The following is a 27,184-nucleotide window of genomic DNA, read 5'->3' as shown; positions in this document are numbered from 1 at the left end:
TGATGCCCATTCTAACTGGTGTGAGGTGATACTTCATTGTAGTTTTGATTTGCATTTCTCTAAAAATTAGTGATGTTGAGCAACTTTTCATGTGCTTCTTGGCCATCTGTATGTCTTCTTTGGAGAAATGTCTCTTTAGGTCTTCTGCCCATTTTTGGATTGGATTGTTTGTTTTTTTAACATTGAGCTGCATGAGCTGTTTATATATTTTGGAGATTAATACTTTGTCCATTGATTTGTTTGCAAATATTTTCTCCCATTCTGAGGGTTGTCTTTTTGTCTTGCTTGTAGTTTCCTTTGCTTTGCAAAAGCTTTTAAGTTTCATTAGGTCCCATTTGTTTATTTCTGTTTTTATTTCCTTTACTCTAGGAGGTGGATCAAAAAAGATCTTGCTGTGATTTATGTCAAAGAGTGTTCTTCCTATGTTTTCCTCTAATAGTTTTACACTGTCCAGTCTTATATTTAGGTCTCTAATCCATTTTGAGTTTATTTTTGTGTATGGTGTTAGGGAGTGTTCTAATTTCATTCTTTTACATGTAGCTGTCCAGTTTTCCCAGCACCACTTATTGAAGAGACTGTCTCTTATTCATTGTAGATCCTTGGCTCCTTTGTCATAGATTAGTTGACCATAAGTTTGTGGGTTTATCTTTGGGTTTTCTATCCTGTTCCATTGATCTATATTTCTTTTTTTGTGCCAGTACCATACTGTCTTGACTACTGTAGCTTTGTAGTATAGTCTGAAGTCAGGGAGTCTGATTTCTCCAGCTCCATTTTTTTCCTTCAAGACTGCTTTGACTATTTGGGGTCTTTGTGTCACCATACAGATTTTAAGATTTTTCTAGTTCTGTAAAAAATGCCATTGGTAATTTGATAGGGATTGCATTGAACCTGTAGACTGCTTGGGTAATATAGTTATTTTCACAATATTGATTCTTTCAATACAGGAACATGGTATATCTCTCCATCTGTTGGTATCATCTTTAATTTCTTTCATCAGTCTTATAGTTTTCTGCATACAGGTCTTTTGTCTCCCTAGGTAGGTTTATTCCTAGGTATTTTATTTTTGTTGCAATGGTAAATGGGAGTGTATCCTTAATTTCACTTTTAGACTTTTCATCATTAGTGTATAGGAATGCAAGAGATTTCTGTGCATTAATTTTGTATCCTGCACCTTTACCAAATTCATTGATTAGCTCTAGTATTTTTCTGTTGGCATCTTCAGGATTCTCTATGTATAGTATCATGTCGTCTGCAAAGAGTGACAGTTTTACTTCTTCTTTTCCAATTTGTATTCCTTTTTTTTCTCTGATTGCCGTGGCTAGGACTTCCAAAACTATGTTAAATAATAGTGGCAGAGTGGACATCCTTGTCTTGTTCCTGATCTTAGAGGAAATGCTTTCAGTTTTTCACCATTGAGAATGATGTTTGCTGTGGGTTTGTTGTATATGGCCTTTATTATCTTGAGGTACGTTCCGTCTATGCCCACTTTCTGGAGAGTTTTTATCATAAATGGGTGTTGAAGTTTGTCAAAAGTTTTTTTCTGCATCTATTGAGATAATGATCATATGGTTTTTATTCTTCAGTTTGTTAATATGGTGTATCACATTGATTGATTTGCATGTATTGGAGAATCCTTGCATCCCTGGGATAAATCCCACTTGTTCATGGTGTATGATCCTTTTAATATGTTGTTGGATTCTGTTTGCTAGTATTTTGTTGAGAATTTTTGCATCTATATTCATCAGTGATATTGGTCTGTAATTTTCTTTTTTTGTAGTATCTTTGTCTGGTTTTGGTATCAGGGTGATGGTGGCCTCATAGATGAGTTTGGGAGTTTTCCTTCCTCTGTAATTTTTTGGAAGAGTTTGAGAAGGATGAGTGTTAGCTCTTCTCTAAATGTTTGATAGAATTCTCCTGTGAAGCCATCTGGTCCTGGACTTTTGTTTGTTGTAAGATTTTTAATCACAGTTTCAATTTCATTACTTGTGATTGGTCTGTTCATATTTTCTGTTTCTTCCTGGTTCAGTCTTGGAAGGTTATACCTTTAAGAATTTGTCCATTTATTCCAGGTCGTCTATGTTATTGGCATAGAGTTGCTTGTAGTAGTCTCTTAGGATGCTTTGTATTTCTGCGGTGTCTGTTGTATCTTCTCCTTTTTCTTTTCTAATTTTATTGATTTGAGTTCTCTCCCTCCTTGATGAGTCTGGCTAATGGTTTATCAATTTTGTTTATCTTCTCAAAGAACCAGCTTTTAGTTTTATTGATCTTTGCTATTGTTTTCTTTGTTTCTGTTTTATTTATTTCTGCTCTGATCTTTATGATTTCTTTCCTTCTACTAACTTTGGGTTTTGTTTGTTCATCTTTCTCTGGTTCCTTTAGGTGTAAGGTTAGATTGTTTATTTGAGATTTTTCTTGTTTCTTGAGGTAGGCTTGTATTGCTATAAACTTCCCTCTTAGAACTGCTTTTGCTGCATCCCATAGGTTTTGGATCATCATGTTTTCATTGTCATTTGTCTCTAGGTATTTTTTAATTTCCTCTTTGATTTCTTCAGTGATCTCTTGGTTATTTAGTAACGTATTGTTTAGCCTCTGTGTGTTTGTGTGTTTTCCATTTTATCCCATGTAGTTGATTTCTTATCTCATAGCGTTGTGGTTAGAAAAGATGCTTGATATGATTTCAGTTTTCTTAAATTTACTGAGGCTTGATTTGTGATGCAATATGTGGTCTGTCCTGGATAATGTTCCATGTGCACTTGAGAAGAAAGTGTAATCTGCTTTTTTTTGATGTAATGTCCTACAAATATCAATTAAATCTGTCTGGTCTGTTGTATCATTTAAAGCTTGTGTTTTCTTGATAGTTTTCTGTTTGGATGATCTGTCCATAGGTGTAATTGAGGTGTTAAAGTTCCCCAGTATTATTGTGTTACTGTCAATTTCCTCTTTTATAGCTGTTAGCAGTTGCCTTATCTATTGAGGAGCTCCTATTTTGGGTGCATATATATTTATAATTGTTATATCTTCTTCTTGGATTGATCCCTTGATCATTATATAGTGTCCTTCCTTGTCTCCTGTAACAGTCTTTATTTTAAAATCAATTTTATCTGATATGAGTATTGCTACTCCAGCTTTCTTTTGATTTCCATTTGCATGGAATATCTTTTTTCTATCCTCTCAATTTCAGTCTATATGTGTCCCTAGGTCTGAAGTGGGTCTCTTGTAAACAGCATATATATGGGTCTTGTTTTTGTATCCTTTCAGCAGGACTGTGTCTTTTTGTTTGAGCATTTAGTCCATTCACTTTTAAGGTAATTATTGATATGTGTATTTCTGTTACCATTTTCTTAATTGTTATGGGTTTGTTTTTGTGTTTCTTCTCTTGTGTTTCCACTTAGAGAATTTCCTTTAGCATTTGTTGTAGAGCTGGTTTGGTGGTGCTGAATTCTCTTAGCTTTTGCTTGTCTGTAAAACTTTTGATTTTTCCGTCAAATCTGAATGAGATCCTTGCAGGGTAGAGTAATCTTGGTTGTAGGTTCTTCCCTTTCATCACTTTAAGTATGTCATGCCACTCCCTTTTGGCTTGTAGAGTTTCTGCTGAGAAATCAGCTGTTAACCTTATGGGAGTTCCCTTGTATGTTATTTGTCGTTTTTACCTTTCTGCTTTCAATAATTTTTCTTTTTTTAAAATTTTTGCCAATTTGATTAGTATATGTGTCGGCATGTTTCTCCTTGGATTTTTCCTGCCTGGGACTCTCTGTGCTTCCTGGACCTTGGTGGCTATTTCCTTTCCCATGTTAGGAAAGTTTTCAACTATAATCTTTTCAAATATTTTCTTGAGTCCTTTCTCTCTCTCTTCTCCTTCTGGGACCCCTATAATGCAAATGTTGTTGTGTTTAATGTTGTCTCTTTGGCTGTCTTCATTTCTTTTCATTCTTTTTTCTTTATTCTGTTCACAGTAGTGAATTCCACCATTCTGTCTTCCAGGTCACTTATTTGTTCTTCTGGTTCAGTTTTTCTGCTATTGATTCCTTCTAGTGTATTTTTCATTTCAGTTATTGTATTGTTCATCTCTGTTTGTTTGTTTAATTCTTCTAGGTCTTTGTTAAACATTTCTTGCATCTTCTCGATCTTTGCCTACATTCTTTTTCCATGGTCCTGGATCATCTTCACTATCATTATTCTGAATTCTTTTTCTGGAAGTTTGCCTATCTCCACTTCATTTAGTTTTTTTTCTGGGTTTTTATCCTGTTCCTTCATCTGGTACATAGCCCTCTGCCTTTTCATTTTGTCTGTCTTTCTGTGAATGTGGTTTTAGTTCCACAGGCTGCCAGGATTGTAGTTCTTCTTGCTTATGCTGTCTCCCCTCTGGTGGGTGAGGCTATCTATCAGGAGACTTATGTAAGTTTCCTGATGGGAGGGACTGGTGGTTGGTAGAGCTAGCTGTTGCCCTGGTGGCCAGAGCTCAGTAAAACTTTAATCCGCTTGTCTGCTGATGGATGGGGCTGGGTTCCTTCCCTGTTGGTTGTTTGGCCTGAGGCAACCCTGTTGGGAGCCTACCCGGGCTCTTTGGTGGGGCTAATGGTGGACCTGGGAGGGCTCATGCCGAGGAGTACTTCCCAGAACTTATGCTGCCAGTGTCCTTGTTCCCACGGTGAGCCACAGCCACCCCCTGCCTCTGCATGAGACCCTCCAACACTAGCAGGTAGGTCTAGTTCAGTCTCCTATGGGATCACTGCTCCTTCCCCTGGGTCTGGATGCGAACACTACTTTGTGTGTGCCCTCCAAGAGTGGAGTGTCTGTTTCCCCCAGTCCTGTCAAAGTCCTGCAGTCAAATCCCTCTAGCCTTCAAATTCTGATTCTCTAGATATTCCTCCTCCTGTTGCCGGACCTCCAGCTTGGAAAGCCTGACGTGAGGCTCCCAACCTTCACTCCAGTGGGTGGACTTCTGTGATATAAATGTTCTCCAGTCTGTGAGTCACCCACCCAGCAGTAATGGGATTTGCTTTTGTTGTGGTTGCACCCCTTCTACCATCTCATTGTGGCGTCTCCTTTGTCTTTGGATGTGGGGTATCTTTTTTGGTGACTTCCAGTGTCTTCCTGTTGGTAATTGTTGCAGTTAGTTGTGATTCTGGTGCTTTCGCAAGAGGGAGTGAGAGCACGTCCTTCTATTCCGCCATCTTGAAATAATCTCTGAAATCTCCATTTTTATCTCCTAAAACAAGTCTTTCGTACCCCCACGTTTTGTTTGTGCATGTGTGTGTGTGTGTATGTATATACACACATATATAAATGTAGCTAACTAAACAAATACATGTATATGTATCTTCTGTGCTTTATTATGCTTTTATACTTCATTTCAGGGATCACAAAACAGATTATGGTGTATTTGTTATGACCACCAATACTTTAAAAGGCAATGTAAGAATGGACTAGGCAGTTATGCTCAAATATTATATAATCATTTTAGCATCTACTTTTTTTATACTAGGGTAATATCACAGGTCTGTATTAAAGGCATACCCCTTGCAAGCACTTGAGTTTGAACCTCTGTGGTTTTTTTTTTAATGGTTAGCTGTTAATGTATCTTTAATCTATTTGTTTTCCAAAAAGATAACCCATTTTCCCAACACAGTTTATACTATTTAATATACTTATCTTTTAACGTTAAGAAATTCAAGCTTAAGTATCTCTCATTATATTTGAGCTATTTCCTTCTGCGTTGGTGCCAGGACATATTGAAATATTTATAATAGTTTAAATTTCTCCTTACAACTGTTTCTTAGTTATAGTAATACGGAGAGATAGCAGTTAGTCACAGTTGTGATATCTAGAGGAGAATACACTGAAGCTATTGAATGGCAGATTTGGGTATATTAGAGACAATTTTGTGGAAAGTTCAACCCTTGCAATTTGGGATTTTACTGAGAAAATTAGACCTAGTCAGAAATAAGATTAGATCGCAACTCCTCTGATGTCTAATCTACTGTATTTATTCCCAAGTTACGTGGACATTAACATCTGAGCAAGGACCTCAGGGAATAGGGCCAACTCCCTGCTAGAGTGACTCTTAGGATACTGGCAAAAGTGATGACTAATGGCCAGGGAAGTGGAAATACTTGAATTTCCCTGGAAAAGGGTTGAGGAAGAGACTGGTAGGAGAAAAGGGGAGGAAAAGAGATTGAGAGATGTCGTCATACTCAAATTAGTGCATAATGTTGGGCTAGGAGACCTAGCAGAGGATTATGATCTGCGGTAGGGCCTGGGGACCTACCATTCACCAAGACATCAGGAATACGCTGGTGTGAAGTGCACCAGACTCACTAACTCACTAAGAAGTTCAGTGGTGGGTGGCTCTCCTCTGCAGGCCAAGGCTGACATGGCAGGTGTCACAAACTGGGCTCATTATTATCAACAGAACAATGGGCCCAAGTAATGGAGATAGGGTGATGTTTAACTGCCTGAAGTCAGGAGAGCACAATTATGATAACTGTTGGAAAGGTGGAAGGGCAGCAAATGGGGTTTGACTCAGAGAGAGTTATAGATACAGTTAATGGAGCATGGTTCCCTAGGTGCAGAGGAGTCCGGCCAACCACAGTGCCTCTTAATATCTGTAGCCCCAAAAGCAGAAAGCTGAGGGTGTTTGCCCCCATAAAAAGTCAACAATCCCTTGCTCAGTCTCAGACTAAAGCCAATTTTTTATCTGGAACCATTGGCCCATGAGGTAGCCACGTCCTTCTGAGGAAGGACCTGAAGCACTGTGGCAAGTATGTACTATTGTGATTCCTATATTCCTTCCCAAAAAGGAAATATCGCTATTACTCAGGTGACTGTAAACTGTGGAAAGGGCAATATCTATGTATTTTAAAGGTCCAGGCACAGGTCTGAATTGACATTGATACTTGAAAACTGAAAGCCTCATAACTGTCCCCTTAGTTGGAGTAGGGACTTACAGGGACCAGGTAATAAATGGAATCCTGGCTAAAGTCTGGGTCACAGTGTATCCACTGTATCTGTGGACAAGCCCTATGGTCATTTCCCCTGTAACCAAGTGTATATTGGAATTGATGTACTTGGCAGTTGGAACAACCCTCATATGAAGGCTCAGGTGATGACATCATAGTGGGGAAGGCCAAGTGGAAACCTCTGAACCTTCACCTCCTGGCCAAAGTAGTTCATAACAAACAAAGCAAAGCAATGTTGTATCTTTAGGCAGAGATTAGTGCCAGGTTTTAGACCTAAAGATTTAGAATGCTGGTTCCTGTCACATCTCTATTTGATTCACTGGTCTAACCCCTGCAGAAATATAATGAATCCTAAAGGTTGACTACAGTGTTGACCACCACAGTCTTAATCAAGTTTCAGCCCTGATTACACCTGCTTTGTTGGACATGGTGTTATTGTTAGAGCAGATTAATAAGGCCTCAGGTACATGATTTGGTGAATGTGTTCTTTTCCATGTCCATTATAAGTAAGGATTAGAAACAATACATATTTATGGAAGAGAGACAAAATTATTAATTTACATTTTTGTCTCAGGGCTATGTTAACTTTCCTGCCCTCTGTCATAGAATAGTCTGAAGGGATCTGGATATCCCACAGAACGTTACACTGGTCCGTTGCGTTGATGACATCATGATAATCAAAGAGGATGGGCAAGAGGTGGCTAGGATGCTAGATGCTTTTGGACTCACGCACTCCAGAGAGTGGGTAATAAACACTATGAAGGTTTAGGGACCTGCCATTTCAATGCAGTTTTTAGGGTTTCAGGGGTGAGGACCATCTGGGATGTCTGCTTCAATGTAAAAGAAAAATTGCTATGCCTTTTATTTCCTTCCACAAAGAGGTACCTGTAAAACCTTGTTGGGTTCTTTTTTTTTTTTTAATAAATTTATTTATTTTTGGCTGTGTTGGGTGTTTGTTGCTGCGCTTGGGCTTTCTCCAGTTGTGGTGAGCGGGGGCTACTCTTCATTGTAGTGTGCGGGCTTCTCATTGCGGTGGCTTCTCTTGTTGCAGAACACGGGTTCTAGGCGCATGGGCTTCAGTAGTTGTGGCACGTGGGCTCAGTAGTTGTGGCTCGCGGGCTCTAGAGCGCAGGCTCAGTAGTTGTGGTGCGTGGGTTTAGTTGCTCCGTGGTTTGTGAGATCTTCCTGGACCAGGGCTCAAACCCGTGTCCCCTGCATTGGCAGGTGGATTCTTAACCACTGCACCACCAGGGGAGCCCCTTTGTTGGGTTCTGAAGGCGACACATTAGACACCTAGGAATGCTGCTCCAGTTCTTTTAGCTGGTGACATGGAGGGCTTCAAGCTTTGAGTGGTCCCTGGAGCAGGAAAGGGCTCTGCACCAAAGCCAGGCTGCAGTACAAAAAGCCATGCTGCTTGGACCATATGATCCAGCACAACCCATGATTTTGGAGGTGTTGGTGATAAGAAAATTTGCAGTGTGGGGTTTTTTGGCAAGGCCCTCTTGGAGAATCACAACACAGTCCCTGGGAGACTGGAGTAAGGTGATGACATTCTCAGCATAGAAATATATGCCTTTTTAGGAACAATTTCCTGATAGAGGGCCCAGTAACACTTGGCCATGGGGCACCAAGTGACCAAATGGCTGGAACTGAGTTCGGTTCTGTTGGACACGCCAGGTCAAAATTCAGATGGGCTAGCAGCAGTAGCTCCTTGGATGGAAATGGTAAAGTATTGGGCCCAAGCAGGACCAGAAGGCCTGAATAATGTGTCCCAGCACCCCGTTCTTTACTCATGCTTATGTCCACGTGGGAGGTCTCAGAAGACCAGTTGAAGGAGGATGAAATACTCTGAGTTTGCTGTGTGGATGGGATCATTTAGTATTTGGGTTGAAATAGATGGTAACTGAAAATAGATGGTAAGCTACATTACCATTATAGCCACATTCAGGGATAAGAATTTGATGGGAACCCCAATGCAGACCTGTGGCCCCATTTTATTCAGCTCTCTGATCTCTGGAAGTGTTTTCTCACAAATTATAGTTGTTTAATCTGCTCCAAACTCTGATTCTTCCTTCTTCAGCTCAGTGAGAAGTCCATGTTCTACTTTGCTTCTACTCCCTGTACCCTGGTTCTGAAAGTGCTCCCAAATGAGAAGTTGCAGGAATATGGGCTCGGCTTCTGTATTTCCTTTCTCTCAGTGGTTACAATACTGTTCTGTTGTTCGATTCCTGAAAACAGTTGCATCATACAGTTTTTCCAGTTTTATCTCTGATATGGCAGAAAGGCAAGTTCAATTCTGGTCACTCTATCATCATTAGACTGGAAGCCCGTCTCTCCTCTGTTTTAAACTGAGTTAATATAAAGACATAGGTGACTAGTCTGAAACAGTTCATGACAGTCAGGTTTCAAATTTAGATCTAATTCACAATCCATTGTTATATTCAATACATCCAGGATGTCAGGTTTTTATATATAAAGTAAATTCTGTTTGATACATATACCATTTAGGCTTTTAATAATTTGTTTGATTACAAATACCGTTTAGGCTTGTGGGGCAAGTTTGGGCTCATGGAAAAGTGGGCTGTACTCAGCTTTTGATGGCTGCCATGGTTATGCAAGGGGAATATCACGGCCAGAATGGTTTACTCTCTAAGCCCTGTATTAAACCAATGTTTTTAAGAAACCAGTAGAGAAGTGATTTGATAGAACTGAAGAGTCCTGACTTCAGTAAGTGATTTGGAATTCCCCTTGTGGGTTTCACCTCCTGTTTTTCCCATTATGAAGAAACACATGGATGTCTCCTGGATAGAGATGGTTTGAACTGAGTTGGCATGGGTGGGTGTGGGTCCATTTACTATCCTGGTAGATTTTGGGTTCACCCTTTGGTGCACTGCACTCCTCAGTTCTCATCCTTGGCGTTTAATAATGGGTCTGAAGTGAGACAGTGTGGAAGTTCACATGTTAGACTGTATGGGTGACAAATGCCTGCGGTTTCCTGTGGGTCAGTTATATTTTACTGAAGGCTTCTATCCCTGAAAAATGAGAACCGAAGATCCAAATGGCTCAATTAGCAATTGTTCTAAGCATACATTTTTGGATCCAAGGATGTTTGGCTAATTTTGCAGTTGGCTTTAGTTGGAGTCATTATTGAATGTCTCCTGCATGAATTATACTATATTCAAAATTCTCATTTCGGCAGCAGCCACTCAAGTGAAAAACTGAAAATCCCCAAACAGAAAATTAGCAAACATTTGTTCTGTCATAGCTCAAACACGTGGTGTTCTTTTCCCCACTTGAAGAAAATTATCCTGGCCTCCTAGCCAATATATGCAACTATTTTACAACATCCCAGGGGAAAGGCACCCCGTGGCAACCAATGAGCTGATTATTTAATCATAAAAGACAAGGGTTTAAATAAGAGAGATAAAAATGTCTTCAGGAGAGTCACTGGGGACACCAGGATTTAGCTCTCCACATAACTCAGCCCTGATCACTATTCTGAACATCACTGATTCTGGAAAGCTGGGAATGGAAGGAGGCACAGTTGAATGCAGCTTGGTGGAGACCCCCCCCCGCCCCCGCCAGGAGAGCTGCCCTCCCATCTCAGCATCACATTTTGTTCAGTGAGTTGATATTATGCAAGTTGAACCAAATGTATGGACCAGGGGAAACTTCTAAATATCAGACCTTCTCCCCCAGCCCCCTTTTCATCCCTGGGAGGCAGCTAAGGGTTGGTGCTGATGGGAGAAGATAAGAAGAAATAGTTAGGATCTAGTGAGTCCCTGTTCCCTTCCCACTGCCAGAGTCTCCCAACTATGGAGTGGGGATTGATAGAAACCGCAGTGAGGTTTGGGGAGGGGGGAATTTGTGGGCAGAAAGGACCGGTGTTCAGTCCCTGAGTGAGGCCCAGGAGAGTGAGCAAAGTCCTCTGAGATGGCAGTTGTTTATGGAAATGGCAGTGTACCGGGTCTAGGAATTATAGAGGGACGAGGGCAGCCCCCGAGTCTTTCACATGCCCAGACATTCTCATGGGGCAGGGGCAAGAAGATAGCCCAGAGAGGCTGGCAGCCCTGAAGGAGCCTAAACAAGGAAGAGGCAGCATGGCCTCCGTCAGGGATCTGATGACTTGAGGGCATGGTAGGACTGTGGACATCAGCACCAGATGCAGCAGGATGTGCAGATTGTGGGGACAAGTTACATATTAGTGGAAGGCCACAGAGGTCCTAGGATGGCTGTGGACCTGCTATCTTACCCCAGCACTGCCTGATGCTAACAAAAACCTTCCTCTGCCCGGCCCTTTATAGGGCTGAAAATCTTGAACTTCCCCATCTAAAACCTATGTTGACTGAATTTGCCCAACATAGACTGAATTCACCTGGAAATACTAGGTAAAATTTCTATTACTAGGTAGAAAACTTGCTATTTCAGACAGATACTAAGTTCAGTGGTAAGGAAAGTATAAGAAAATTGAACTTTTTATATTTGTATTTGCGGCTTTTGAAATTCATAACAATTTTCACTAGGTTTAATATCCAGATTGTGTTTTTCCCATGGAAAACTTCAGCCTTATTCAGATAGCTAAAATGGCTACATCCCTCTAAAACCCTTCCTCTGGTTTCTGCCCCAAGGTGGCAGTATAAATTCTTTTACCTACTGAGGAACACCAAGATTCAAATTATTCTTTTTATGATGCTTATCACATCTCATCTTTTACTGTGGTTATTTGTAAATATGGTAAATACATTATTTGTGTATTATAATAAGGATACTTATTCAGAGAGGTTAGGTTATTGATAAATAGTGAATTTCAATTCACATCTTCAAGATTTTTTGGTTTCAAATACTCTTTTTTTTTTTTTGCGGTACGCAGGCGTCTCACTGTTGTGGCCTCTCCCCTTGCGGAGCACAGGCTCCAGACGCGCAGGCTCAGTGGCCATGGCTCACGGGCCCAGCCGCTCCGCGGCATGTGGGATCTTCCCGGACCGGGGCACGAACCCGTGTCCCCTGCATCGGCAGGCGGACTCTCAACCACTGTGCCACCAGGGAAGCCCTCAAATACTCTTTTTTTTAAAGATTTTTTTTTTTGATGTGAACCATTTTAATTTTAACATCTTTATTGGAGTATAATTGCTTTACAATGGTGTGTTAGTTTCTACTTTATAGCAAAGTGAATCAGCTATATATATATCCCCATATCTCCTCCTTCTTGCGTCTCCCTCCCACTCTCCCTATCTCACCCCTCTAGGTGGTCAGAGAAGAACCGAGCTGATTTCCCTATGCTATGCAGCTGCTTCCCACTAGCTATCTATTTTACATTTGGTAGTATATATAAGTCCATGACGCTCTCTCACTTCGTCCCAGCTTACCCTTCCCTCTCCCCATATCCTCAAGTCCATCTCTACATCTGCTTCTTTATTCCTGTCCTGCCCCTAGGTTCTTCTGAACCTCTTTTTTTTTTTTAGATTCCGTATATATGTGTTAGCATACGGTATTTGTTTTTCTCTTTCTGACTTACTTCACTCTGTATGACAGGCCCTAGGTCCATCCCCCTCACTACAAATAGCTCAGTTTCGTTCCTTTTTATGGCTGAGTAATATTCCATTGTATATATGTGCCACATCTTCTTTATCCATTCATCTGTTGATGGACACTTAGGTTGGTTCCATGTCCTGGCTATTGTAAATAGAGCTGCAATGAACATTGTGGTACCTGACTCTTTTTGAATTATGGTTTTCTCAGGGTATATGCCCAGTAGTGGGATTGCTGGGTTGTATGGTAGCTCTATACTTAGTTTTTTAAGGAACCTCCATACTGTTCTCCATAGTGGCTGTATCAATTTACATTCCCACCAACAGTGCAAGAGGGTTCCCTTTTCTCCATACCCCCTCCAGCATTTATTGTTTGTAGATTTTTTGATGATGGCCATTCTGACTGGTGTGAGGTGATACCTCATTGTAGTTTGATTTACATTTCTCTAACGATTAGTGATGTTGACCATTCTTTCATGTGCCTGTTGGCTATCTGTATATCTTCTTTGGAGAAATGTCTATTTAGGTCTACTGCCCATTTTTGGATTGGGTTGTTTGTTTTTTTGATATTTAGCTGCATGAGCTGCTGGTATATTATGGAGATTAATCCTTTGTCAGTTGCTTCATTTGCAAATATTTTCTCCCATTCTGAGACGTTGTCTTTTCATCTTGTTTATGGTTTCCTTTGCTGGGCAAAAGCTGTTAAGTTTCATTAGGTCCCATTTGTTTATTTTTTTTTTAATTTCCATTTGTCTAGGAGGTGGATCAAAAAGGATCTTGCTGTGATTTATGTCACAGAGTGTTCTGCCTACGTTTTCCTCTAAGAGTTTTATAGTGTCTGGCGTTACATTTAAGTCTTCAATCCATTCTGAGTTTATTTTTGTGTGTGGTGTTAGAGAGTGTTCTAATTTTATTCCTTTACATGTAGCTGTCCAGTTTTCCCAGCACCACTTATTGAAGAGGATGTCTTTTCTCCATTATACATTCTTGCCTCTTTTATCAAAAAAAAGGTGACCATATGTGCGTGGGTTTATCTCCGGGCTTTCTATCCTGTTCCATTGATCTATATTTCTGTTTTTGTGCCAGTACCATACTGTCTTGATTACTGTAGCTTTTTAATATAGTCTGAAGTATGGGAGCCTGACTTCTCCAGCTCTGTTTTTCTTTCTCAAGATTGCTTTGGTTATTTGGGGTCCTTTGTGTTTCCATACAAATTGTGAAATTTTTTGTTCTAGTTCTGTCAAAAATGCCATTGGTGGTCTGATAGGGAATGCATTGAATCTGTAGATTGCTTTGGGTAGTATAGTCATTTTCACATTGTTGATTCTTCCAATCCAAGAACATGGTATATCTCTCCATCTGTTTGTTTCGTCTTTAATTTCTTTCATCAGTGTCTTATAGTTTTCTGCATACAGGATTTTTGTCTCCTTAGGTAGGCTTATTCCTAGGTATTTTATTCTTTTTGTTGCAGTAGTAAATGGGAGTGTTTCCTTATTTTCTCTTTCAGATTTTTCATCATTAGTGTATAGGAATGCAAGAGATTTCTGCGCATTAATTTTGTATCCTGCTACTTTACAAAATTCATTGATTAGCTCTAGTAGTTTTCTGGTTATATCTTTAGGATTCTCTAGGTGTAATATGTCATCTGCAAACAGTGACAGCTTTACTTCTTCTTTTCCAATTTGGATTCCTTTTATTTCTTTTTCTTCTCTGATTGCTGTGTCTAAAACTTCCAAAACTATGTTGAATAATAGTGGCTAGAGTGGGCAATATTGTCTTGTTCCTGATCTTAGGGAAAAGGTTTCAGTTTTTTGCCATTGAGAACGATGTTGGCTGTGGGTTTGTCATATATGGCCTTTATTATGTTGAGGTAAGTTCCCTCTATGCCTACTTTCTAGAGGGTTTTTATCATAAATGGATGTTGAATTTTGTTGGAAGCTTTTTCTGCATCTATCGAGATGATCATATGGTTTTTATCCTTCAATTTGTTAATATGGTTTATCACATTGATTGATTTTCCTATATTAAAGAATCCTTGCATTCCTGGGATAAACCCCATACATCATGGTATATGATCCTTTTAATGTGCTCTTGGATTTTGTTTCCTAGTATTCTGTTGAGGACTTTTGCATCTATGTTCATCAGTGATATTGGCCTGTAGTTTTCTTTCTTTGTGACATATTTGTCTGGTTTTGGTATCAGGGTGATGGTGGTCTCATAGAATGAGTTTGGAAGTGTTCCTCCCTTTGCTGTATTTTGGAAGAGTTTGACAAGGATAGGTGTTAGCTCTTGTCTAAATGTTCGATAGAATTCGCCTGTGAAGCCATCTGGTCCTGGGCTTTTGTTTGTTGGAAGATTTTTAATCATAGTCTCAATCAGTGCTTGTGATTGGTCTGTTCATATTTTCTATTTCTTCCTGGTTCAGTCTTGGAAGCTTGTGCTTTTCTAAGAATGTGTCCATTTCTTCCAGGTTGTCCATTTTATTGGCATAGAGTTGCTTGCAGGAATTTCTCATGATTCTTTGTATTTCTGCAGTGTCAGTTGTTACTTCTCCCTTTTCATTTCTAATTCTATTGATCTGGGTCATCTCCCTTTTTTTTCTTGATGAGTCTGGCTAATGGTTTATCTGTTTGGTTTATCTTTAGTTTTATTTGTCTTTGCTATTGTTTCCATCATTTTTCATTTTTTTCTGATCTGATCTTTATGATTTCTTTCCTTCTGCTAACTTTGGGGTTTTTTTGTTCTTCTTTCTCTAATTGCTGTTGGTATAAGGTTAGGTTGTTTATTTGAGATGTTTCTTGTTTCTTGAGGTAGGATTGTATTGCTGTAAACGCCCTTCTTAGAACTGCTTTTGCTGCATCCCATAGGTTTTGGGTCATCGTGTTTTCACTGTCATTTGTTTCTAGGTAATTTTTGATATCCTCTTTGATTTCTTCAGGATTTCTTGGTTATTAAATAATGTATTGTTTAGCCCCCATGTGTTTGTAATTTTTACAGATTTTTTCCTGTAATTGATATCTAGTCTCATAGTGTTGTGGTCCGAAAAGATTCTTGATACGATTTCAATTCTCTTAAATTTACCAAGGCTTGAGCTGTGACCTAACATATGATCTATCCTGGAGAATGTTCCATGAACACTTGAGAAAAATGTGTATTCTGTTGTTTTTGAATGGAATGTCCTATAAATATCAATTAAGTCCATCTTGTTTAATGTGCCATTTAATGCTTGTGTTTCCTTATTTGTTTTCAATTTGGATACCTGTCCATTGATGAAAGTGGGGTGTTAAATCCCCTATTGTGATTGTGTTACTGTCGATTTCCCCTTTTATGGCTGTTAGCATTTGCCCTACGTATTGAGGTGCTCCTATGTTGGGTGCATATATATTTACAATTGTTATCTCTTCTTCTTGGATTGATCCCTTGGTCATTATATAGTGTCCTTTGTCTCTTGTAAGAGTCTTTATTTTAAAGTCTATTTTGTCTGATACGAGAATTGCTACTCCAGCTTTCTTTTGATTTCCATTTTCATGGAATATCTTTTTCCATCCCCTCACTTCAGTCTGTATGTGTCCCTGGGTCTGAAGTGGGTCTCTTGTAGACAGCATATATATGGGTCTTGTTTTTGTATCTATTCAGCCAGTCTGTGTCTTTTGTTTGGAGCATTTAATCCATTTACATTGAAGGTAATTATCGATATGTATGTTCCTATTACCATTTTCTTAATTGTTTTGGGTTTGTTAATGTAGGTCTTTTCCCTCTCTTGTGTTTCCTGCCTAGAGAATTTCCTTTAACATTTGTTGTAAAGCTAGTTTGGTGGTGCTGAACTCTCTTAGCTTTTGCTTGTCTGTAAAGGTTTTAATTTCTCCGTTGAATCTGAATGAGATCCTTGCTGGGTAGAGTAACTTGGTTGTAGGTTTTTCCTTTTCATCACTTTAAATATGTCCTGCCAGTCCCTTCTGGCTTACAGAGTTTCTGCTGAAAGATCAGCTGTTAACCTTATGGGGATTCCCTGTATGTTATTTTGTTGCTTTTCCCTTTCTGCTTTTAATATATTTTCATTGTATTTAATTTTTGATAATTTTATTAATATGTGTCTTGTGTGTTTCTCCTTGGATTTATCCTGTATGGCCGTGTCTGTGCTTCCTAGATTTGATTAACTATTTTCTTTCCCATATTAGGAAAGTTTTCAACTATAATCTCTTGAAATATTTTCTCAGTCACTTTCTTTTTCTCTTCTGCTTCTGGGACCCCTATAATTCAAATGTTGGTGAGTTTAATGTCCCAGAGGTCTCTGAGAGTGTCCTCAATTCTTTTCATTCTTTTTTCTTTATTCTGCTCTGCAGTAGTTTCCACTCTTTTATCGTCCAGGTCACTTATCCGTTCTTCTGCCTCATTTATTCTGCTATTGATTCTTTCCAGAGAATTTTTAATTTCATTTATTTTGTTCATCATTGTTTGTTTGCTCTTTAGCTCTTCTAGGTCCTTGTTAAACGTTTCTTGTATTTTGTCCATTCTATTCACAAGAGTTTGCATCATCTTTACTATCATTATTTTGAATTATTTTTCAAGTAGACTGCCTATTTCCTCTTCATTTGTTTGGTCTGGTGGGTTTTTACCTTGCTCCTTCATCTGCTGTGTGTTTCTCTGTCTTCTAATTTTGCTTATCTTACTGTGTTTGGGGTCTCCTTTTCTCAAGCTGCAGGTTCATAGTTCCCGTTGTTTTTGGTGTCTGTCCCCAGTGACTAAGGTTGGTTCAGTGGGTTGTGTATGCTTCCTGTTGGAGGGGACTAGTGCCTGTGTTCTGGTGGATGCCGCTGGATCTTGTCTTTCTGGTGGGTAGGACCGCGTGCCGTTGGTGTGTTTTGGTGTATCTGTGACCTTATTATGATTTTAGGCAGCCAGTCTGCTAATGGGTGGGGTTATGTTCCTGTCTTGCTAGTTGTTTGGCATAGGTGTCCAGCACTGTAGCTTGCTGGTCGTTGAGTGGAGCTGGGTCTTATCGTTGAAATGGAAATCTCTGGGATAGCTTGTGCTGTTTGTTATTACATGGAGCCAGGTGGTCTCTGGTGGACCAATGTTCTGAACTTGGCTCTCCCACCTCAGAGGTACAGGCCCGACCCCCGGCCAGAGTGCCAAGACCCTGTCAGCCACACAGCTCAGAAGAAAAGAGAAGAAAAAAGAAAGAAAGAAAGAAAAATAATAAAATAAAATAAAGTTATTAGAATAAAAAATTATTATTAAAAATTAAAAAGTTATAAAAAAAAGAAAGAGGAGAGCTACCAAACCAAAAAATAAATCCACCCATGATAACAAGTGCTAAAAACTATACTAAAAAAAAGGAAACAAAACAAAAACAAAAAAGAGACAGAACCCTAGGACAAATGGTAAAAGCAAAGCTATACAGACAGAATCACACAAAGAAGCATACATACACTCACAAAAAGAGAAAAAGGAAAAAAATATATATGTTATTGCTTCCAAAGTCCACCTCCTCAATTTGGAAAGATTCATTGTCTATTCAGGTATTCCACAGATGCAGGGTACCTCAAGTTGACTGTGGAGATTCAATCCGCTGCTCCTGAGGCTGCACAGAGAGATTCCCCTCTCTCTTTGTTCTCACAGCTCCCGGGCTTCAGCATTGGATTTGGCCCCGCCTCTGCGTGTAGGTCTCCTGAGGGCATCTGTTCTTCATTCAGACAGTACAGGGTTAAAGTAGCAGCTGATTAGGGGGCTCTGGCTCACTCAGGCCAGGGAGAGGGAGCGGTACGGTATGCCGGTATGCCGGTGAACCTAAGGCGGCAGAGGCCCGCATGACGTTGCAACAGCCTGAGGCACACCATGTGTTCTCCCGGGGAAGTTGTCCCTGCGTCACGGGACACTGGCAGTGGCAGGCTGCACAGGCTCCCGGGAGGGGAGGTGTGGATAGTGACCTGTGCTCGCACGCAGGCTTCTTGGTGACTACAGCAGCATCCTTAGCGTCTCATGCCCGCCTCTGGCGTCCGCGCTGATAACCACAGCTCACACCCGTCTCTGGAGCTCGTTTAGGCGGTGCTCTGAATCCCCTCTTGTCGCGCACCCCAAAACAATGGTCTCTTGCCTCTTAGGCAGGTCTAGACTTTTTCTGGGACTCCCTCTTGTCTAGCTGTGGTGCACTAGCCCCTTCAGGCTCTGTTCACGCAGCCAACCCCAGTCTTCTCCCTGGGATCTGACCTATGAAGCCTGAGCCTCAGCTCCCAGCCCCCACCCGCCCCTGCGGGTGATCAGACAAGCCTCTTGGGCTGGTGGGTGCTGGTCAGCACCCATGCTCTGTGCGGGAATCTCTCTGCTTTGCCCTCTGCACCCCTGTTGCTGCGCTCTCCTCCAAGGCTCCGAAGCTTCCCCCACCCCCGGCCACCACCCATCTCCACCAGTGAAGGGGTTTTCTAGTGTGTGGAAACTTTTCCTCCTTCACAGCTCCCTCTCAGAGGTGCACGTCCCAATTCTTTGGTCTCTGTTTTTTCTTTTGCCCTACCCAGTTACGTGGGGAGTTTCTTGCCTTTTGGGAAGTCTGAGGTCTTCTGCCAGCATTCAGTAGGTGTTCTGTAGTTGTTCCACAGTTAGATGTATTTCTGATGTACTTGTGGGGAGGAAAGTGATCTCCATGTCTCAGTCCTCCACCTCTTGAAGGTCTCCCTGATGTGGACCATTTTAAAAGTCTTTATTTAATTTGTTACTATATTGCCTCTGTTTTATGTTTTTGGGGTTTTTTTTGGCCCTGAGGCATGTGGGATCTTGGCTCCCTGATCATGGATCAGACCTGTACCCTGGCATTGAAAGGCAAAGTCTTAACTACTGGCCTACCAGGGAAGTCCCTCAAATACTCTATTTTTGTTGTTTCCTTTCAGTGGTTCTCAATCCTGGTGTGTATTAGAACCACTCTAGATTCTTTTAGAAAAGTACCAAATGTCCTGGCCCTGTCTGAAACCAAGTAAGTCAGTATCCCAGGACAGAATTAATATTCTTCCCTCCTTCTCTCTCTCTTTCCTTTCCTTTAGTTCTTCCTCTCTTCCTTTGTCTCTTCTTTAATGCACAAGGCCTCCCTCCCTATTTCTCTCTTTCTTGTGTGTCCAGGAGACACATCTCACTGCCTCCTTCAACAGGTCTTTCCCTTGTTTGTTCCTGTGACTGCCATGCAGCCTAAAGCTGCCTCCGTCAGCTTTTTAGGTAAACCAAGGACAAGATAGCTAGCAAATAATCCAGTTTAAGCCACTGGCAATATTGGGTCCCATTTGATAGAGGAGCTTCTGGGTAATTGATTTTCAACTCTTTTGTTCCCTTATTACACGATGAAACCAAAGGTAGAGGAAGAACAATGTTTCTGAATAATGAATAAAAATATTAGATGAGGGAGTAATCAAGCTACAAACTTCTAATGATTCTCACCCTGGAGGCCTCAAGGAGGGAAGCTGTTGTTTGTCTATATTGACCCTAGTAGATGCACCAGAGGACTCTACTGCCCCAACGTCCTGTCTGGCAGCTGATAATTAATAAAAGTAATCATACAAACATTACCATTCAGGGATTGTTTTATCTGATGACTACATTTCTAGTGAAGGGGTCAAGAACTATATCATTTGGAAGGAACATCAAAAAGGCCTATTGTTTATCTCTGAGTAGGCAGAAAATAGTGCTGGACTGGCAGGATCTCTCTGCATACTGAGGTTTTGTGTCTTTAATATGACTTGTTTCTAACTTCCAGAGTTGCTATACAAGTGTGGGGGGGGGGGGGCAGTGCGTGTGGGATGAGCTAGAGGGGGATGCTGAGCAGCAAAGGAAGGAGGGAATGAGAGCAGATGAATGGTCATCATCTGATGATGAGCTCTATCCCTCTTGCCCCTCTATTTCTTACAGCCATCCCTTCCCTTACTGTCCCAGAACTCTACATCTTGGGAATATAGAGCTTATTTGTTAGCACTTTGTTAACAGTCTCTCTCCTAGGCCCTGGAGCCTGGGTGTGCTCTTCTAGGAGTTGTGGGTCAGGGTGTCATTGCTTGATTTCAGGTCCAATCTTGTCTGCCTTACATATTAGCCTTGTACCTTTGAACAAATCATTTCCCACCTGTAAATCTCAGTTTCCTCAGTTATCCGGTCAGGTTGATAATAATGGCTCTCTGACTTTGTGACCTGGGAACTCTGTTTTCACCTTTGCCATTGGAGCAAAGCCTCATTTTCTTGGTCTGTGTGAGATTCTGGTTGCAGACTGCACTGAAGTGCATGGTGTCAAATTCTTCCACGAAGCTTTTCATTCTTAGAATCATTTTGATGTAGATCAAATTCTTGCTGTGGTCTTATGTTTCATATTCTTCCACATACATGTAGAGTTTTTATGTTAAAAATATTCATATTTTGTGAAAGAAAAAAGGATCTCAACCCCATTGGAATGTTATTACCATTTGTACCAACTTGTTCAACCTCTAAATAAGCGGCAAAATTTTGACTACGGATGCTGCTACTAGCACCAAATATTTCTGTTTTACTAGGGTAAAGCTGGAGTTTCCAGGGCTTATAGTAGATAGTTATGAATATATATATTTATGTCACCAGACTGATGCTGGATGTTATATTTCCAACTATAGATACACTACAGATTATACCTTATTTTAATGAAACTGAATGGTCACATTCTATTCTTTTCTGCCTTCAAGAAAACCTTTTGCAGTCAATTATGTGGATAAACAGCATGGCTTGAAAATTTGTAGGGTGGGAGAGAATGCATTGAAATCATCCCGCACAGAATGGGATGCTCCGTACATGGTAGGTATGATGATGATTATTAAGCACAAACATGTACTCAGTGCCAGCTCTGTGCCTAGGACTGGTTAGTTCCTGGGAATATGAGTGGATATCTTCCCTATCCTCAGGGAATTTAAAGACTGCTTTATTTATTAAATGGCTTTAAGCCCCTTTTTTGTTACATGCCTGCCTGTGGGGACAACCTCTTTATTGGCTTAGAGTGGGTGCCTAGTCTGAAGTTGAGTTAGACCCTGTCTTATCTTGTCCTACAGCCCATCTTCCTCCTGTCCCAGGGCACCCATGCCCTAGGCAGTTTACTGGGCTTCTCAGCTGCAGTGCAGCAACTGGTCTCTTAAAAACTAGGTTTCAAAACTTCCTCTTTTACTATAATATTTCCCAATTAAAATTCATATACTGAAATCAGTAGCTTTATCTAAGTAGCAGGAAAATAATCTTGTTGAACAAATTCATCTTAAGAATTTACTAAAGGAGCAGGAAGGGGAGATTGCTCAGTTTCTATAAAATATTCACTCCTTTTGTAATTAGGTTATTCAACAATCATTTACTGACCCCGACAGATAGTAGAGATACAAAATAAGACAGAGTAGTTTCTGATTTCAAGTAATTTACATTTAAAAGCTTTCAAGACCTTTTTGGGCTATGTCAGAGAACCACAAAATGATTACTTTCCCTGCTCAAGCCAATTCACCTCTGGATATTTCAAACATGGTAATTTCATAATTGAACTTATATGTTTTATATATTATAAATTATATATTATATAATTTTATGAACAAGTTGTATATTTTCTGTGTCCATCCTAGCGAAATGACCTTAAATCCATCCATAATGGATATAAAAATATTACCTATATATAAATTTACCCCAAATATCCATATAAAAGGCTTCCTTTTTTTCTATGCCCTCAAAATCTTTGGAAATTCTTTATCTTAAAGTGTGGCCTACTCATCTATATGAGCAATTCAAAAAATCCATGTTAACTAAAAATAAAAAAACCCAATTTCAGGTAGAATGGGGAAGGTGTATTTGAGTCCTCAGATGGGAGAGTGATGGAAATAGAAGAAATTCTCAAGGATGGTTGTGGTTAAGAGCTCAAGCTTTGGAGTCACAGGCAAGGATTATCTCCCATTCCATCACTAAATCATTGTGTGATCTCTGACAATTGGATTGACCCCTTTGAACTTAGAACTTGTTAAATAGGGGCTGTAATACCTAACTCAAAGGATTGTATTAAGTATGAAATGCTTGTAAAACATTTAGTACAATGCTTGGCATGTGGAAAGTGCCCCATAAATGTTTACTTTCCCATTTTATGGATGAGGAGACTGAGAACAAGAGAGGCTGATTACCTGCCTGAGATCACACAGCAAGCCAGTGGCACAAAGCCTAAAGTCCTTTTTTATACTGATACATACAGAGACAGTTTCACTATTTCTTAAGTCAAGTACTGTTCCTGGACTCTTGAGCCTACACAAAGATCCCTGGGACTTTTGAGCCTGCCTTGAACCTAGACAGAGTTCCCTTAGTGCTTGTGTGTTTGGGTGTTTCTGTGTATGTATGAGTGTGTCTGTGTCTGTGTTCACAGATGCCCATTATTCTGGTTCCAACCCTTCAATCCCTCCTAAGGGAGGGCAGGGGCCCTTTGTTCTGCAGGGACTTTTGGACAGAATTAAAGTCCTTCTGCTTAAGGAAAAGAACAGTCAAACAAATTTAGACTTGGCGCTTTCTTAATCATTTGAATTCAGAGGCTTGATTAATGCTTTCTGCATAGATCTTTCAGAAGGATGTCTCAGGGTCTGAGAGACTTACGGGAAGACTCATGGGAGTTTTTCCTATAGATCAGTGATTCTCAAACTTGACCCTGGCATAGAATCACAGACAGGGCTTTTTAAATCACAGATCACTGGGCCTCAGCCTCCCCAAGTTTCTGATTTAGCAGGTCTGCAATAAAACTCTAGAATATGCATTTCTAGTAAGTTCCCAAGTGATGCTGATGCTGCTTGGCTGGTAACCACACTTTTAGAACCATTGCTTAGATCTTTACCAAAGAGTACTTCCCAGCCTAAAGAATGGTGACACTGGGCAAGGAGAGCTCAGCAGATTTAGTGTTTTCAGAATGAGTTCAACTGTCCAGAAAGTGCCAACAAAAAGAAATACTTCTTTATAGTATAGTTCATGTACTAGGATAAATCATATGATGATTTACTCTTTGTGACTAGTGACACCTTCATTGAAAACAGAAGAGTTATTTATCAGATGTAGGAAATTCAAATCCCATTTACAAGGGATAGACTTTCTTTAGACTGATAGGAAGGACATGAACTTTAGCCTTCCAGGCTCAAATTGTGGTCTACAATTTATTTGCTTCAAAACCTTGAACAAAGTTAGTTAATTTCTCTAAGCTCAACTATAAAATGGACATACTAAAACCTAATCTTGAAAGACTGTTGTGAGGGCTTAACAAAGTGCTTGACTGACAGTAGGAATTGAAGCAGATATTTATGGTATTATTCAAAAAAGTGGTAGTTTTCCTGTTACTTGACTTTAGAGTGCTGAATCAGAGAATATGAGCCCCATAAATGTCTCTAAACTAAACCTCTAGATACCTTTTCCCTTCAGGCTATCACTGCAACTAAAATTCATACAATTCTATGTAAAAATCTTCATTGATTTAATGTCAAGTTAAATAGGATTAGTGGTTCTATACTTCATTCAATTCAGTGTGCACATGTTGTAGGCAAACGTGTCGAAAAGAGTTAATTCTACCGAAAAGTGTTGTTTGATCATTCAAAGATATAAAACCACTGGTTGACCAATTGTTGACATTTTTGAGGGCTACAAAAATAAAACAAAACAAACAAAAAACAAAATATTGGTTGAGAGTTAGAAAATTAGTTGAAAATTATTTGTAAGATTATATATAAAATGTTTTCTGTAACTTATTGACAATTTATGGCATTTTCAAGATCACTTTTGCTTACATAGATTTTGTCTAACATGGTAACCTCAGTACCTGATGACTACATAAGAGGCAACTCTGTCCAACTTCACTGACTCCGTAGTTTGCTATTTAAAACTGGTTTTCATGAATCGATGGTTAATGTGTGTAGATAACTTTCATGATTGGGTAAACAATCACATGACTTAAATGGTCAGTGCTATCTCTGATTTTTAAGACTTCATTATTCTTAGAATCATGTCAGGGTCAGTATAGAGAAATGGCATTGAACTTATTATTTATTCCTAATTAGGTGACCCCTTGTGGATGACTATAACTTCACTGGATAATTGATTCTATTTGACAGCCAGACAATGTGACTCTACTCTCATTCATCTGTGACTGAATGGGTTTCAGCAATAGTCATAGACTATCAAGGTTGGAAAAGATAACAAAACTAAGTTGTCACCCTGGTTAACCTCTAGAGGGAGCTCAAGACGTCACTGCCCCCTTCACCCCATCCATTCAAAGATGAGCAAGTTGCAAGTGGAATAAAAAGGCATTCTCAGGGACACATGATTGAACATGAAGTTTAGGAGAAAATCTTTAAGTGGAGAAACAAAAGAGTTTTATCTAAAACATGAATGTGACTCTTTCTGCTCTTTCATAAGTTTCCTATAGTTGGGTAGTTTAGCATTTTCTCCAATTGAACAGGAAATTTTCTCCAATAGAACAGGGAATGGTTCTCTTAAGCCCATCTATTTCAGGTCTTGACTTTCTTATTTAGACTCATTTTATGTAATCCTTTCAATATCTAAGTGCTGAGGTCCAGGAAGGCCAAACCAATGTGTGATTCTGGAGGAGAGAGGCCAAGGAGAAGGCTGCTTGACTCCCCTAGAATGTACATCATGTGACACAACAAGTGAAAAAGCTAAATAGGATACCAACTGCTGATATGGGGCCAAGGCTCATCCAGTAATGGTGGGCATCCACTGGGGCATATACCACTTGAGAAGCTTCTGTAGTTGCTGGTAACATAATATGGATTCTGGAGGCTAATAATGTCCTCCAATCTCTATGTCTTATTAGAAGTAGGGCTTATCAATAAAAATATTACCTCACTCTCACATGGTGCACTTGCCAACGTTAAAATGTGCTTTAAAATACATTTAAATGACGTATAAGATATACAAATTTATGTATAATGCTTATACTTGCATAGTAAAATTTGGAAGGCTAAACAAGAAACTGTTGACATTTGTTGCCATCCAGTAACTTTGAGTTCTGTCTACCCTGGGCTCTGGGGGCAAAAGAAAGGCTTACTGTTCATTGTACCATTGTGTTTTTTTTTCTTTTGTGTGTGTGTATGTGTGTATGTGTACCAAGTGTTTCTATTCCTTTTCAGTAAATGTTATGCACTAAAATGGTCATTGTAGTTATTTCTAGGTTGTAGGTTTAGAAGTGATTTATTTCTCTCTCTCTCTCTTTTAAAATGTCTTTCTGTTTTCTGATGATTTTTTTTTGCAATGATCATCTATTACTTTAAAACCAAGCAAAAATAATTGAAAGAGATTCACTGTTTAATGCTTAAAAACATCTCTATGATATGAATGATACTAATCTCTCTGGGTTTGAATTTCTAGTAGGATTAAATAATTTGTCTAAGATCTTATCTGGCAAAACTGGGATTTCTGACACATCCTACCATGCCAAACAAGCCTAATTATGATAAGGAGAACAAAGGATTAAGTCTTTTTAACGTCCACTCCCCGTACGGACCCCACTAGTTACAGCACCATTTCACGGTGTTTTCTTCAAATGCCTCATCAAGATGAGTTCATTTGGACTTTGTGGATGCCTATAAGTCAAAAATTGGGGAGAAAGGGATTTAAAGATAGGACTGACCTTCTTTTACTTATATAATTCAAGGGGTTTCATTCTTTATCTTTTAAAGTTATATTTCTCTGGGTACATTCATAGGGACCAGAAAGACTTATTAGAATTCAGTTCCTACTGTCTGCAAAAAGGCAATTAACAAGTGGCACCAGCTCAGACATGCTTCTTCTAATTCATCTGAATGGTACTGAAGGAGAGCAGTAGAATCTACTATTCTCCTGCAGCCTCACTGTTGCTCGTTAAGGTGGCTTTATGGTCTCATTTTTGGCCTGGCTACTTTCCAGAAGGATTTACCAGAGTTCTTATGGAGAAGCCACTGTGAGGCTGAGGTGAAAGTGAGCCCAAGGCCCAGAATTGAATTTCTGCTAGTCAGAGGGTATTGCTGATTAGGCGGGAATGGCCAACACCTTGCATAAGTACCACCACTCCTGTTCCCGTGGCTATGGCAGTCACTGCTAATTGATTTCTTGGCTGAGTTTGCATACAGTTTCTGCACCCCCTTGTCACATCACTCTAGGAAGTTACAACCAATTGACGATTGTTTGTCATGCAACAAGTTGAAGCCTGTTTGCCACCCCTGAAATAAAATGGGCACGCAATAAGAAACCACTTAGCTGAGACATTCCGTGTGTCCATGCTTAGAGCACCATCACCGCCAGATTTATTTTATTGGGTTGCCCAAAATGTTTGTTCGGGTTTTTCATAAGATCTTACAGAAATACCCAAACGAACTTTTTGGCTAAGCCAATATTTCCTGGTTCAAGTGTACAACAATCCCAGTTACTTTTCTTTGATTATGCTCCACTTTCCCTTGATCTCTTTAGCTTGTCTCATGAGGAACTGAACACACACATCATTCCAAGAATGATCTGATTAGACCAGAGGAGAAAGAGTAGGATGCTTACCTTCCTCAACCTAAGAAGGTTCTCTATCTGTTGATGCAGCAACATTTATCACCTCCTAGATCATGTGTCACTGTGGCTCTATATCTACTCCATCCTGTAGAAGAGTGTTTAGAATAAAAAAAATTTCAAGATATTCCATGTAAATGGGAATCAAAAGAAAGCTGG

The sequence above is a fragment of the Phocoena phocoena genome, chromosome 8, assembly GCF_963924675.1.
Source record: "Phocoena phocoena chromosome 8, mPhoPho1.1, whole genome shotgun sequence".
In the NCBI taxonomy this organism is placed as follows: Eukaryota; Metazoa; Chordata; class Mammalia; order Artiodactyla; family Phocoenidae; genus Phocoena; species Phocoena phocoena.
The sequence above is the reverse complement of the archived record's forward strand: the minus strand, read 5'-3'. Positions refer to the sequence as shown.